At 35.5% G+C, this 15,459-nt stretch overlaps 1 protein-coding gene across 1 annotated transcript in view; it reads right to left on the bottom strand.

Annotated features, from left to right (window-relative positions):
- LOC107553000 (PH domain leucine-rich repeat-containing protein phosphatase 2-like) overlaps positions 1 to 15,459 on the bottom strand; it is a 53,019-nt gene that overhangs the window by 34,249 nt on the left and 3,311 nt on the right. The window contains exon 2 of the mRNA XM_016235066.1: positions 14,534 to 14,811. The gene's annotated coding sequence lies outside the window, so the exon portion shown is untranslated. The remainder of the gene's footprint in view (positions 1 to 14,533; positions 14,812 to 15,459) is intronic.

The following is a 15,459-nucleotide window of genomic DNA, read 5'->3' as shown; positions in this document are numbered from 1 at the left end:
ACACCATGGAATATAGTAATAAAACAGCAATTATGACATAAAAATAACTTTTTCAATTACTTTAAGGAAATACATTTTCTTAATTTTTATTCCATCAAATGTCTCCACCAATCAAACTAAATGCCAGAGGATTTTTTTTAACTATCTATAAACTATAATCTATCTAAAAACTATGTATAAACTATTGTTTTTGTTAACTGAAATAAACCTGAAATAAAATAAAAGACGAAAAATTTCAACTTAAAAAAAACAGACTTCAAATATTAGAAATTGTGCATTGACAAAGGTTTAAGTACTAAAACTACTAAAACTAAAACTTAATTAAAATAAATTAAAGTTAAATATGAAATTTACTAAAGCTTAAAGTAAATAAAAGCTACAGAACTTTTTTTTTAAAAGCAAAAACTAACAAAAAGGGCAATGCACATAAAATTAAGCTCAAATTAAAACGAAAACTAAACATAAAAGAAGCTCATTCAAAATATTAAAGTGCCATTTTTAAGGTTCCTGATATTGTTTTGGGAGTTTACATGCATGCAAGGTCAAAAAATGCTTTAGTTTTCTCAAAATATGCATTTAATAAATCACCTAATTTTCTAACGATTCTCAAACAATTAGTTCGAAGATTTACGCCCCATTCACAAGGGGCGTCAGCGTCAATACCTCTCGTTTACTTTGAATGGAGTGACGTCAAGCGTTGCCGAACTGAATTGTGGGTCCGTTGCGTCACGTTGGATCCGTTGCAGAAATTGAACATTTTTCAACTTTTCAAGCGCCAACGCAGGCGTCAGCCAATCAGATCACCTTATGCAAATACCCTGGTTCAGACGCTAGCCAATCGCGATCATGCAGCACCAGAAAACTAATGTGATTGGCTGTTTTCACTATAATGGTCGTGTCAGCACCAAGCTTCAGAAAGGCCCTCAATCAAGCATCGACGCCGACGCCCCATGTGAATGTACCGTCAGTCGATCTAAACCCTTCCTTTCGTGAGCCTACTCCACTCTTATCAGATTGGTCAGATCAGCGTGTGTTGGAAAAGATACGCCCATTGCCATAGTTCAATATTTTGAACACTCTATAGAAAATATAAACATACATTATTTATCATACTTACAGGTTGTGTGACTCAGTGGAGCCAGCTGGTCCAAATAAACTGGGTATTCTTTGCATCTTTCGGAAGTGAAAATAAAATTAATTTACTGTCACAGCGTCTTCTCGACATGATGTTAACCACACAAACAAACTACAGTGTTTCAGGGCGGGTCAAGTCGTGTGTGTGCTCTTTGATGGGTTAAATGCAGAGCACAAATTCCAAGTATACACGTCACTTTCACATTCACTTTTTTACCACAGAACTACTGCAGGGAAAGCCTTATGTGGCATTATGGGATCTGTTATGCACAAATCTTCCCACATCTCTTTCTGTTTTCAGATTGCTAACCAGCTCTCTAGATTTACAGATCTTACCTGTGCAGATGGTTTCAGTTTCCATTCACCTGAATATTTTATATTTTAAATAAATGTCAAGATTTTTAATTCAGCAAAAAAAAAACACTGAATTGGTTTGCACTTCCTCAAGACAGGTCTCAACTCACAGTTTCTCCATCTACTTCCCCCTGAAAAAGTTAAGGCTCCTCACAGATCAATACCTCATTAGTGGCTAAATCCAGCACCGCAGATGATTTATTTTTGCAAAGCCACAGCAACAACCAGTGGATTCCATTTCGAGAGGGACTGTAGAGCAAAAAAAGGAGTAACGACTACACAGATACACCCAAGCATGCAGGACCAGTCCTGACCTCAGGGCCTGCTTTTGCCTTCAGTGTCTCCTGAGTCAGCATGTAGCGATGTTCACTCCCTCAGATTGTTCCATGACCACATCAGGATTTCTTAAAAGAGAGAGAGGACTGAGGAAACTGGCTAATGTGTTTTGATCACTGTAAAAAAATTAAGTTCAGTTGCTGCCCTAAATTTTTTATGTGTAATTTACTTTATGTAAGTCATTTCTACTCTCTGCATTAAACTTGCTTGAAAAATCAAGTTGTAATTTCTCAACTTTTGACGAGGTAATGTAAAAACATAAGTTGCCATGACTTACTGATCATATCATTTTTTTTTTTACCTTTCTCACTATGTTTCTACTTCCAATATGATGTTGAAATAATAAATAAACATTTAAACGGGGCAAACACATGCAGAAACAAGTAGAACCGACAAAGACAAACTGAACAGACAAGGACTTGGGGCTTATAAGGACTGGATAACGAGGGACAGACAGTGTGGGGAATCAATTAATAATCAAACTAAACAAGGACAGGAACAAGACCAAATAAGGCAAAACAGGACTGAAACGCATGACAAAACAGGTCCAATCCTGACAATTAATATATAATAAAGAATATATTTTTTGCAAAAATCTCCTCTCTAGAGTTCTTTTTTCTAACTAACTAACTAACTAACAAGTAACGGACATTGAATGACTTTTGTGAGAAAAATGTAGCATGCTGTGACCCAAGCTCTTGAAACATGAATACGTGAGAGTTGACTTCAGTAAGTTACACATCTTTCAACACACCTTCTGATATTCATTCATTCATTCACCTTTATTTCATACTATAACTAGTAGTAAACAGGGAGAAATGATCAGTTCGCGTGCCGTTTGAACTGAGGTTGCTACAGTGAGCGGTCACGCCACATTAAAAAGCATCAAAACCACATGTATCGTTTGACGTTTGTGATTAAACTGACACAATTGGAAATCTGAGACCGTTTCTTATTGAAAGTAACACAGCACAAAGCTTATTGTGATTATTGAACAGGATGCGCATTACAACTAATGTTTAGTGAAATTATTCAACTGAAAACAACAGACTAAAAGATCGATATTGGTTGGTTAAAACGAAGATTGATTAAAACAAGAAGATCGATATTTCAACACACTCATGACAATTCGTAACTATTTTGGCGAATTGGTGGCTAATCCGCATGAACTCGTGAGATCTTGCTCATTCATTTTCATCTGACCCGCTTATGCTCCATTGATGGTTATGTTTAAGGATGTTTTCAAAGTAATCAAATTGTACAGACTGATGTAAAATTGCCAACTCTTAGTTAATGTTTCCACGTGAGATCAGGGTGGATATTTTCCACTCAGCCTTACTCTCTTACAAATAAAGCTTCTTTATTGCCATCTGTGGTTCCGTGAAGATCTTTAAGCATCCACGGAACCAAGCAAACGGTTCTTTATATTGGAAAAAGTTTCTTCAGATTATATCAAATAGTATTTCGGTGGTTCTTTTAAAAACTGATCACTGAAAAATTCTTTGTGGATCCAAAAAAAAATGTTCTATAGCATTGCTGCGAAAAAACCTTTTGGAATCTTTACTTTGAGCAACTTTTGTCCACATTATCAAAGACATGGCATCTTTTACTGTGTTACTCAGAGTGTTTGTCCATAGCTCTTCACACACTCTGAGCTGGCTCTGGACGTGTAGTTTTTCCCACAAGTTAACAAAACGAGCAGCCAAATCTCACAGGGTCTGGCCAGCAACTAAGCCACTGGCCTGAACTCAATGGGAGGACAGTAATCTCTATCTTTCTCTCTTCCTTTATCTATCTTGGCTGATTTCTGAAGCAGTCACTCAACTGTTGTTTCCTTTAACTAGTCATCAAACACCAAAAATTGAGTCCAAAAGTGCACAGAATCCAGCAGTCACTCAACTGTTGTTTCCTTTAACTAGTCATCAAACACCATTCCTGAAATCAGATATTCCCTAGATACAGAGGCATAGCTTTAAAATTCATCTACAGTAAGACATTTTACAACATCATAGATAGGATGCGACGTGATCAGGACTGAGACACTTTACAGCTAAGGGTTTATATTACTATTAATTTCTCCTCTGACGTCTGGCATTCTCACATTGGTTCAATAGGGATATGAACGTGTTTACGAGCACATGCACACACTCACTCACCCTCCCAATTAACAAATAAAATATGCATGCATATATAACACGTCACTGTATCATTTTAAAAGAATCACTGAAACTGGAGCTTTCCATTTTTTAGCAGCTGCACTGTACCTTGAACCGTCTGCTGGGAACAATTACAAAATAACATACCTTACAAAGATAAAACACCCCGTTCATCGTGACACAGTACAGGAGATGAACGCAACACAAACATACACACTAATTTGTTGTTAACATCAACATACTAACATCTATTTTATGTTGTTAGCTAAACAAAGAGATAAAATGTACATTTAGGACCCTTTTCTGAAACTGGTCAGGCTGGATCATGACTGACGCCTCAAATTCCCTCTGCTCTGCATCTTTGATCGTCTATCTTCTACAAGATGAAATTCGAAGGCATATATAAAAAAATAGAAAAGCACAAAAGCAGCTTTCCACAGGCTGCAGCTCTGTTTTCTTTTCACTCACCATTTCTTCTGGTACAAAGCATGATGCAAATCATATTCAACACAATGGCTACTTTACTGTAGATATGATATGCACTGTAATTGCACTCTTTCACAGGTACACTTCCTTGTAAAAATGTACATTTTAGCATAATTTTATAAAGCGTATACTTATGGAAATAATAATAATAATAATAATGTTGTTCCAAACCTGTATAAATTTCTTTCTTTTTTTTCTAGAACACAAAAGAAGATATTTTGAAGACTGTGGGTAACTAAACAGTTGCTGGTCCCCACTGACTTCCATAATTTTTTTTTTCATACTATGGAAGTTAATGGTGAAATTTCCCTTTAAGTGCATGTTAATTGCAATAGGACTTACATCTTTATATGTATCGGTAATTTCTAGGGATGTAACGATTCACTCAAGTCACGATTCGATTCACGTTTTTTTTTTTTTTACAAAATTAGATTTAATACAAATTATAAATGAAATGTGTCCTTTTATTATTCCCACAGTTTCCGCGCTTGTAACGCGGGAAATTCCTACAAATATTTCAATGTGAAAGATGCTCGCGACAGATGACGGAATGTATCATTTGCACGTGCTTTTGAGTCTTATAACTTTAATCATTCAAGTGCTCAATTCAGTACTTGCGCGCTCTGTGACTGTGAGACCCTTTCTGTGAGCCGCCTCACACCCAAAGCGCGCACACATAGAGACACATCTGAGAGCGTGTAAACGGCCAAATATATACAAAAATATGTTAAAGTGCCTGTCTTGATGAGTATTCATGTAAACAGTCGATTTATACTAAACATTGTCGGTATACAGGCTATTAAGTTAATGTAAACAGTTGAGAAACAAAACTTATGTGTAACAGTTTGATCCGTGCATGAGGTCTTAAAGAGACAAGCAACCTAAATAAACCTGCTGCTGTCTGTCATTAATGTTTATTTATACATTGAAGACTAACCAGTGTTATTTTAAAGTTAAATAGATTATTCTGTTTCTGTGGTATTTCTGTACCTGAATATTACTGTTAAACCTACCTGAAAAAAAGCACAGTTAATTTTAATTGCATCTTGTTATTGTATTTGTTTGTGCCATTGCTTGTCATTAATCTATTCTTATTTTATTACTTACTGTCTACTTGTCTTTTTTAGTTCAAATAAATTCAATTCAGAGTTTGAAAGTTTTTTTTAAGTATCTTCCTCACAATATAAATGTGAATCAACAACATTATAACTTGTAAAACACAAATACACTGGGTGACCAAACATGTTGGTTGGATGATTGTAGTTTAAAAATATGTCTAAAAAAATACCCCAACTCCCCCCTCAAATTAAAAAATCCCCCCCAAACCCCCAACTAAAGGGGGAATCCCCCCCATTTTCCAAAACTATATTTCAAGGCCAGGGCCTGAATTTCGTTTTGGAAAATGTGGGGGATGGGGGGGATTTTTTAATTTGAGGGGGGAGTTGGGGTATTTTTTTAGACATATTTTTAAACTACAATCATCCAACCAACATGTTAGCAGATCAACACAACTCCCCTCAAATTAAAAAATCCCCCCATAAGAGCCACCTAAAGGGGGAATCCCCCCCATTTTCCAAAACTATATTTCAAGGCCAGGGCCTGAATTTCGTTTTGGAAAATGTGGGGGATGGGGGGGATTTTTTAATTTGAGGGGGGAGTTGGGGTATTTTTTTAGACATATTTTTAAACTACAATCATCCAACCAACATGTTAGCAGATCAACACAACTTTTTGATAAAGTACCATTACCAAACTATACGATATTGATTATCTTCCTCACCTCTGAGATGTCGGGACGGTTTTAGGACAGCGAACACACAGCACTCTATTCCACTAAGTCTCACCTGTCCCCTCAGTCACAGTGTACAAATGAGGAGGATGCAGGTCATCCGTTCAGCCTCAGTGGCCATATATCAGGCAGACGTGCGGGACTGTACCTCACTGCCACGGCCCTAACAGGACCTGAGGATGAGGAATGATATGTCTCCGTTCCCCTGCAGCCTTGACAGATGGGCATTTACTCACTGCCCCGGACCAAGGGGAGCCGTGGGTTACTCAGGCCGCTGGTTAAATACACTCAGGAAGGACAGTATGGAGGACGCTTCCATATGCAGGGAATTTTCAGTGCAGTTCATGAAAGCTTTCCATTATGTAATAATGCATTATTGTTGCTCGTGCTTAAGGTTTGGGATCTGAAACGGTGTTATTTTAGTATTTTAGATTTCTATTTTAAATAAACGCCGTTCTTTTTAACTTTTTATTCGTCAAAGAATCCTGAAAAAAGTATCACAAGTTCCAAAAAAATATTAAGCAGAACAACTGTTTTCAATATTGATTATAAATAAAATCAGCATATTAGACTGATTTCTGAAGGATCATGTGACACTGAAGACTGGAGTACTGGCTGATGAAAATTCAGCTTTGCATCACAGGAATAAATTATGTTTTAAAGTATATTAAAATAGAAAACCGTTATTTTAAATTGCAATAATATTTCATAGTATTACTGTTTTTTCTGTGTTTTTATTAAATTAATGTAGCCTTTAAGAGCATAAGACACTTCTTAAAAAAATAAAAAATGTTGAACAGTGTATATACTATTACAGTATTTATAAAAGGGACAATTTTAATTCTGTCATAAATTACTCTTCATCAAGTTGTTCCAAACTTGTATGAGTATTTCTTCTGTTGAATACAAAAGAAGATATTTTGAAGAATGTTCGTATCCAAACAGCTGATGGTACCCATTGACTTCCATAGTATGGAAAAATATATATATTATGGAAATCAATGGCTACAAGCAACTGTGACTATTTTAGTTTTTGTGTGAATTATACCTTTAATATTTTGAATTAGCTTTTTATTTTTATATTAATATTTTTTATTTAATTTATATTAATATTTTTTTATAGTTTAGCTTTATTTTAATACGTTTGAGTTTAATTCATGTTATTTGCATTTTTTATATTTCCATTTAGCTTGAATTTATTTTTATTTCAGTTTTTATAAATTTAGTATTTCAACATTTCAGTTAGTTACCAAGGTAACATTTCCAATTTTTCCAAGTTTTTTTTTTTTTTTTTTAAGTAAGTTGAAGTGTTTAAAATTTAAGGTTTTCATCAAATATTTACATTTTATTATATTTCAATTACTAAACTATTTTTAATAGTTTTAGTAAACTAAACATATCTAGGGACCAGAATATCCTTGGTTATGTTCACACTGCGCAATATTTAAAGGAGACATATCATGAAAATCTGACTTTTCCAGGTTTTAAGTGCTATAATCAGGTCCCCAGTGCATCTACCAACCAAGGAAACGTGAAAAAGATTAACGAAATGAAACGAGATTAAGAAAACGAGCGCGTCAGATTTCGCTCCCTTGGTGACGTGCTAAAGGGATCTCATTATAATATTACCGCACCTTAATCTGTAAATTTACACCCACGGCGCCGTCACTTGATTTCGCAAGCGACAACGGTGTACTAGTTCTAATGCCATGATAACATGCTAACTGTTCTGTCTTTGGCTGCACAGACGAGCACAGAACACTATTTAGAGTCCCAGCCTCCGATGAGACAAGAGAGCAGAGGATTTATTGATTTATTTACTGTATATTGCTGCTGCCACACAGATCTAAAATAAACATGCGATTTATTTCCCAGCTGTTTACCTTCACAGATATAACCGACTGTGTTTTTTGTAACTCATGTGTGCTTTTAAAGTAAACTTGTGTACTGAATGAGAACTTAGTTTAGTACTCACATGCTGTGACAGCCGCTTTCTGTCCGTGTGCATCGGATGTGTGCGCTCAGAAAACCTTATATCAGAAGTTTAAACTCATATGGTTTAAAACACATGATTTCAGCACGATAAACATTATAATCAGAACCAAAACAGATGTTTTTAGCAGGTACGAGCTGTAATGGCGCAGCTCTATTCTGGAAAAGGGGACGGGGAGCAGCAGCTCATTTGCATTTAAAGAGACAGGCCCGAAAAACAGTGTGCTTCCACTCAAAATAGGCATTTTCAAAATGTTATAATAAATGATCTGTGGAGTATTTTAAGCTGAAACTTCACAGACACATTCTGGGGACACCAGAGACTTATATTACATATTGTAAAAAGGGGCATAATATGTCTCCTTTAAATGTATGACAAAACTGTGGAAAATGCTGCATGTAATCAAGTCCATTCAGAGCTGAATTCATCATGCATCAGACACTGCTTTAGCATTTACACACTCATGCAGAAGCTGCAGCCAAAACTGCTCACTTGCTCACTCATTTACCATTCAACGCATAGTGAGTGTCACATTAAAGCCACAGGAAACAAGAAACAGGAAACGACATCACAGAGAGGACTCTGTAGACCAGGGGTGTCCAAACTCGGTCCTGGAGGACCGGTGTCCTGCAGAGTTTAGCTCCAACCCTAATCAAACACACCTGAACCAGATAATCAAGCTCTCACTAGGCATAGAAACTTCCAGTCAGGTGTGTTGAGGCAAGTTGGAGCTAAACTCTGCAGGACACCGGCCCTCCAGGACTGAGTTTGGGCACCCCTGCTGTAGACCCATGTTCAATAAGCCTCCTATATACATCATAATGTGACCAATTTATGACAAGGCAAGGTAAATTTTTATGTGGTGCAACTCTCCAAAAGCATAATAATAGTAATAATAATAATTTTTGTGATTCTCATAAATCTAAAAACATTTTTTGTATTTTGTTTTTCATTATATATTTATTTATTTCTACTTGGCTTCATTGACTTTATTTCAGTTTTAGTACATTTTAGTACGTTTTTATATTTATATTAGGGCTGCACGATAAATCGCATGCGATATTTAACGCGCATCTTGAGCTGCGCAAAAAATCGCGCGAATATGAACGTGGTTTTGCGCAGCTCGTCAGTGAACAACGGCTCTGTGTAGTTAATGCTGCTCAATGTGAAAGCACGCACGTGATGGAGATTTACCGCTGATTACAGAACCGGCTTTCTGACAAGTTGCGCGTTAAATATCGCATGCGATTTATCGTGCAGCCTTCATTTATATATAACATTCAATTTTTAGACAGCATTTTAAGTTGCACTTTCTCCCATTCATAGTAAAAATAAACGTCTTGGTATTTATATAGCTTTTGGTATTCCTAAGAACTTGCCGTTTTATAATCATTCCTTTTATTCATCATTGACCCATATGTGTGTTATGGTGTGTGTGTGTGTGTGTGTGTGTGTGCGTGCGTTTTTGTGACAAATGAATTTGTAATAATGACAAAGGTATAACATAGGTATTACAAGGAGAAGGTGACTTTTCAGGACATTACCCCATGTCCCCACTTTTCAAAACGCTTCTACATTTCTGATGAAGAAACAAACTCTTTTACATCTTTGATGGCTTGAGGATAAGTACATTTTCAGCAAATTTTCATTTATGTGTGAACTATTCCTTTAAGAAATTTCAAAATATCTTAAAAAGATGGATTATATCAACAGGAAATATTCCTTACTTGTTGCCATGTTTGTTTGTTTTTACCAAATATCCACAAAAAAAAAAAAAAAAAAAAAAAAAAAAATTAATAATAATATATAAAATTATTCGAGTCAAGTGTTAATTTCGTTTTTTTTTTTTTTTTTTTTTTTTTTTTTTAACCTTTTTTTTTTTGTTTTTTCCCCCCTTATTATTATTTTTTTTTTGCCTGACTGGAGTACATTATTGAGCAATCAGGGCCGAGGACAGGAACTGTCAGATTTATAATGACATTTCATAAATAAATACTGCCATTAATTTGATAATTTCAGCAATCAACCCTCGTGAAACACTTTTGAAGTGCTCTTAAAATGTACTGAATGTGCACTTGCAGTGTACTTCAAACTTCAACCTCAAATACTTCAATCTTAAAAATGTCTTAAATACTTGATTGTGCAGCAGTACAAACGAGTATAGCCAGCCTGGAGATTTAAAACACACACGCACTTTAAATCATAAATTACATGTTTCCCCAATAATAATTGTAATATTTTATCAATATTTGTACATTACAAATGAGTCTTCAATATTTTGAGTCAATTTTCCAGATTTGCATTTAGATACACTTAAGCCATAAAACCCCATTTTTGATGAGTTATTCATCATAAATATGGACAGACTGGTACACTATGGACAATTGCATGTAAAAGGTTTCACAAGCAGCATATAAGGTATACAGTGCAATATTCAGTAATGAAGCACTGAACGGGAGAGAGGTGTTGTAATAATGTAAAATATGTGAAAAATTATGTGTTTTTCGTAGTATGACAGTATTCTGTCTAGCCTGTTCTAGTACGCCCCCAAAACAAAATCAAAACTTTGTAAAATAATAATAATAATTATTATTATTATTATTTAAAAAAATAAAACAAAAATAATTATTGTATTTAATAATTGTATTGTAATTATTGCAATGATTGTAATTTTGCTTTAAAATAAAAGTTATTTAATTATTTTATTAATAATAAAGATAAATAAAAAAATAAAAACAAAATAAGAAATATTATTGTAATTTTGCTGTATAATAAAGATTAGGGTTATTATTGTATTTAATAATTGTATTGTAATTATTGCAATGATTGTAATTTTGCTTTAAAATAAAAAAGTTATTTAATTATTTTATTAATAATAAAGATAAATAAAAAAATAAAAACAAAATAAGAAATATTATTGTAATTTTGCTGTATAATAAAGATTAGGGTTTAAGAACAAAAACAATTATTATTACTGTTAGCAGCAGTAGTAAATACATTAATAAATAAAAATGTAAAAATTAATAAATAGAAACAAAATGAGAAATATTTTGTTTAATTTCTCAGTAAAATACAAAATAAGTATTTAAGAAAGATAACAATATAATAATAATAATAATTTATTTATACAAATATAAAAATTACAAAATAAAACAAATACAGTTGTAATGTCGCTGTAAAATAAAAATGAGTATTTAAGAAAACATTAATAATAATAATAAATAATAATAATACATTTATTTCACATTGCAACTATAAATATTACAAATACTAATATTTATGGTTGTCTTAATTTCTTCAATTTCAAATCTTTAACCACTGAACTTATTTTGCCCTCAAAGCTTCTCTTTTGTTGATGAGCGCTTCTCATTAAAAGTATGGAAAGATGCATGTCACATCCCCAAATGCACACAAATGTGTCCCAAACTCAGAGCAGATCCAGAGATGAGGTTTGTGTGGAGCAACATTTACTGTGAAACAATCAAGCTGCTCCGAGACGCTGAAAACAGCGGCAGATTATGAGCTGCTCACGTCTAAATGAACACAGTGCCACGCTTCACTCTGAAACACGCAGTGCATCTCTTTATTTCATTAATCACAGCCTTTGCGATTGATAAATCACATTAAGCCATATCGTGCTTTAGTGTTTATTTTGAGTAATCATGCAGCCTGGCTCTGCGGTCGCCCCGGCTTTGCTCTTTGCTTTGAGAGGCAGAGTGCAGCTGACAAGGACACTTTAGGGATTTAATGGTTTCTTGTGGCTTACCTGAAGTGAAATAAATAGTAGACGAGGGTAGAAAGCACGCACACACACACACATCAGCAGATGTCCCTGTGAGCTGCTCTAATGAGCAGCCTCCTCACAGCTAATTCAGCTTAGCCTCCTGGCTTTACCTCGGCTCAGAGCTGGACTGCTTCCTGCGAAATAATGTGATTTCAGCCATCTCAGCCACAGCCCAGTCATTCCCAGAAGGGCAGAGAGAGGGGAAAGCATGACTTGCTTCTCTCTCTTTTGTCAGGCACACCTTTAAAACCACCACAGACACTGCAGACACTAGACACACAGAGGAAAGCACAAACTCGCCTCGAGAGCACAGGGAGTGTTGCAAACGCCTGCATATTCTGGTGTTTTGCTCTTGTGCACTTATCGTTAACGGTTGCTAAGACACTATTACTAATGTTCATACTGTTTTCAAAATGTGTGTTTTTTGGGGGGGGTTTTTTTGGGGAGATCAGGATTTTAAAGGGATAGGTCACTCAAAAATGACAATTCTGTCAACATTTGTTTAACATTCAAAAATGAAGAAATTAAGACTATTAAAGTTAACAGTATACAAATTAAAACATTTTAAATGCTTGATTTAAAAAAAAAAAAAAACATTTTTTCTGAGACTAAAAATATTTATACTTAAAGGGGTCATATGATGCTATTTCAAGTTTTCCTTTCTCTTTGGAGTGTTACAAGCTCTTGGTGCATAAAGAAGATCTGTAAAGTTGCAACGACTAAAGTCTCAAATCCAAAGAGATATTCTTTATAAAAGTTAAGAGTTAACTACGCCTCCCTAAACCGGCTCGTTCTAACACGCCCCCACATGTCTACATCACTATGTGGGAAGATTTGCATAACGCCGCCCAAATGTTCACGCAAAGAAAGAAGGCGTAACTTTTATTCTCGCTGTAGTATTGTTGCAGCCGCCATGTCGTGAACAGCAGGTATGTGTTACTCCGCAGCGGTGGCGACCCGACCAGCCTACAATAGTCCAAATATAAGTACTTATTATAACTGTACCGTAGTGATTCGGAATAAGACCAAAACCTGGTTTGGAAGATGAATTCATGATGTACTCGCTCATTATATACATTTTGCAAATCTTGAACACAGAAAAAGTTACATAGTGCTGCTTTAAATGGAATGTATACATAAACTATATATTTTAATAAACTGTCTTTACAAAACGAAGATACAACGAAAGGTTTTTAGGTTGAAATTATCCGTGACAGCTATACATTCTCAAACACACTTGAGCCGGAAAACAATGGCATATGGTGATTTGTTTATAATTTTTTCATTCTAATTTTCATTTTGTAACCAAAGTTTCCAAAACAACGAATCATTCACACAATTTTGACAAATCTCATCCGTGTTAGCCAACGAGATCAAGATAGATCCACAACAACATTCACATCATCACAGAAAACCAAGAGTTTACGTTTGCATGGTATATTTCTGAACAATGAACATAACCTTGTGGAAAAAAGCACACTTAAGCACGCTTTAAAAAATAAAAAGAAAGAGAGTACTTATTACAGAAATAATATACTTTAAAAGAATATGCTTAAGTGTGAATTGAATTAAATGCTTTGGACACTTCATTGCATAATAATTGCAATTAAATGAAATGTAACTATTATAGTTCATATTTATATTAAATGCAGTGAGTCAGCTAGTTAGCTTTAGAGTGTTTTTAACCCACATTTTTATATGTAGTTTCTTAATGACTTATTTTGGTTATAGTGCACTTCTGAATGTACTGATAATCATTTACGGTAAACTAAAATATACTTTAATGTCATTTCAAATGGAAACTTTTATTGAAAATATATTAACTTTAAATATAACATTGAACAACACACTATTGTTAAAATTGTACATGTAAAATTTGTCATACTTTACATGTGCTTTAGTATGTTATGTATGATTTTTAATTTGACATTATTACAAAGTGCACTTTTTAAAAGTGAACTTAAGCATGTTAACAAACGCTTAAGTCATTAAAGTGTGTTTAAGTACACTCAAGTGGCCTTTTATGTCATAAATATTATATTACCCGCAAATGCGGTTTGTTCAAAATATACTTTGATTTGAAGTACACTGCAAATGCACGTTCAATACAATTAAGTGCACTTCTTTTTTACAAGGGTAAGCTCTCTCACATCAGGCTATCCTTACTGTCAAGATAAGTCTGAGATAAGATGAACATGTTTATGATGATGATATCCTGAAGGATCATTAACATGAAAAATAGAGGTGCAAATGAAGGACTAACCCTGCAATTCACGTAACCAGTCATTTGTAAACAATAAGGGTCTGATACTCACCTTGTCATTTCAGATAAACACCCTGACCTGTGTGTGTGTGTGTGTGTGTGTGTGTGTGTGTGCGCGTGTGTCTGGCCCGACTGCTCCACAGCGCGAGTCTGATAAAGATTATTATCGAGACAAGACCTGGTCTAGCCAGAAAATAACAGCTGGGTGACCGAGCATCTATCTCTGCGTCTGTGTTACCTGATTAAGTCTCCGTGCAGCTGCAGGTAGAGGCCCTGCACGTCTCTCTGAGCACACAGCTCCTCGGCAGTGGTGTTGGTGGAGCAGAGCACCAGCTTCAGGTCCGGCTGGGTGCTGGTGGAGGTCTGGGGGCCCGACGCTGGAGGCTGAGGCTCTGAGGCCCCGTAGAGACACACACAACCTCGCTGAGCGTCGCCCTTCAGCCAGTCCCGCTCTCGAGAGCCGAAGCGCGTCTTCCGCGTCACGCAGCCTCGACTGCCGTTCCTCTTCATGTTACGCTGAGGAGAAAAGTCTAGATTAGATGTTGCTTGTGTTCTTTAGAGAGATTATGGCCTTCTAGAAATAAGGCCAAATAAAGAGTTTTAGAGTCCAAATCAGTCGTAGGAAATCATGCCTTGGTGACCACAAGTTGGTGGCTGTCGGGACTCCACCCTGCAACACAGAGCCTGTTTGAGAGACACCAGACTTTGATTTTGCTTGCAGAAAACTACGCCGGTGCAAATATTTACCCAGGGCACAAACGGCCTGCAGAGACGTGCGAGTCGAGACCACTTCGGAGATGACATGTCATTTGTAAGGCTGGTGAAATCAATTTCTGATCAATATGCTCTGACCAACACTTACTGGCATCAGCAGCTCAGGGTGTCTAAAATAACCTTTTGCTTAAGGACCAAAACAAAATCTAAATATTAGGGATGCACGATATATCGGCCACCATATCGGTATCGGCCCATATCGGCTCATTTTTTCTGTTATCGGTATCGGCCTGATACTTTAACAGATGATTAAATGATATAGCATGCAATAACTGCGTCATTTTGTACATATATAAGTTGTAATATTATGTTTATGTTGTATTAATATTAATCTCAGGATGCATTTCCTTGAGTTAAATAAGCTGCCAGCAAAACGCTTCAGTTTACCGT

The sequence above is a fragment of the Sinocyclocheilus grahami genome, unplaced genomic scaffold, assembly GCF_001515645.1.
Source record: "Sinocyclocheilus grahami isolate Dianchi unplaced genomic scaffold, SAMN03320097.WGS_v1.1 scaffold462.1, whole genome shotgun sequence".
In the NCBI taxonomy this organism is placed as follows: Eukaryota; Metazoa; Chordata; class Actinopteri; order Cypriniformes; family Cyprinidae; genus Sinocyclocheilus; species Sinocyclocheilus grahami.
This window is presented reverse-complemented; position numbering and strand designations above follow the sequence as displayed.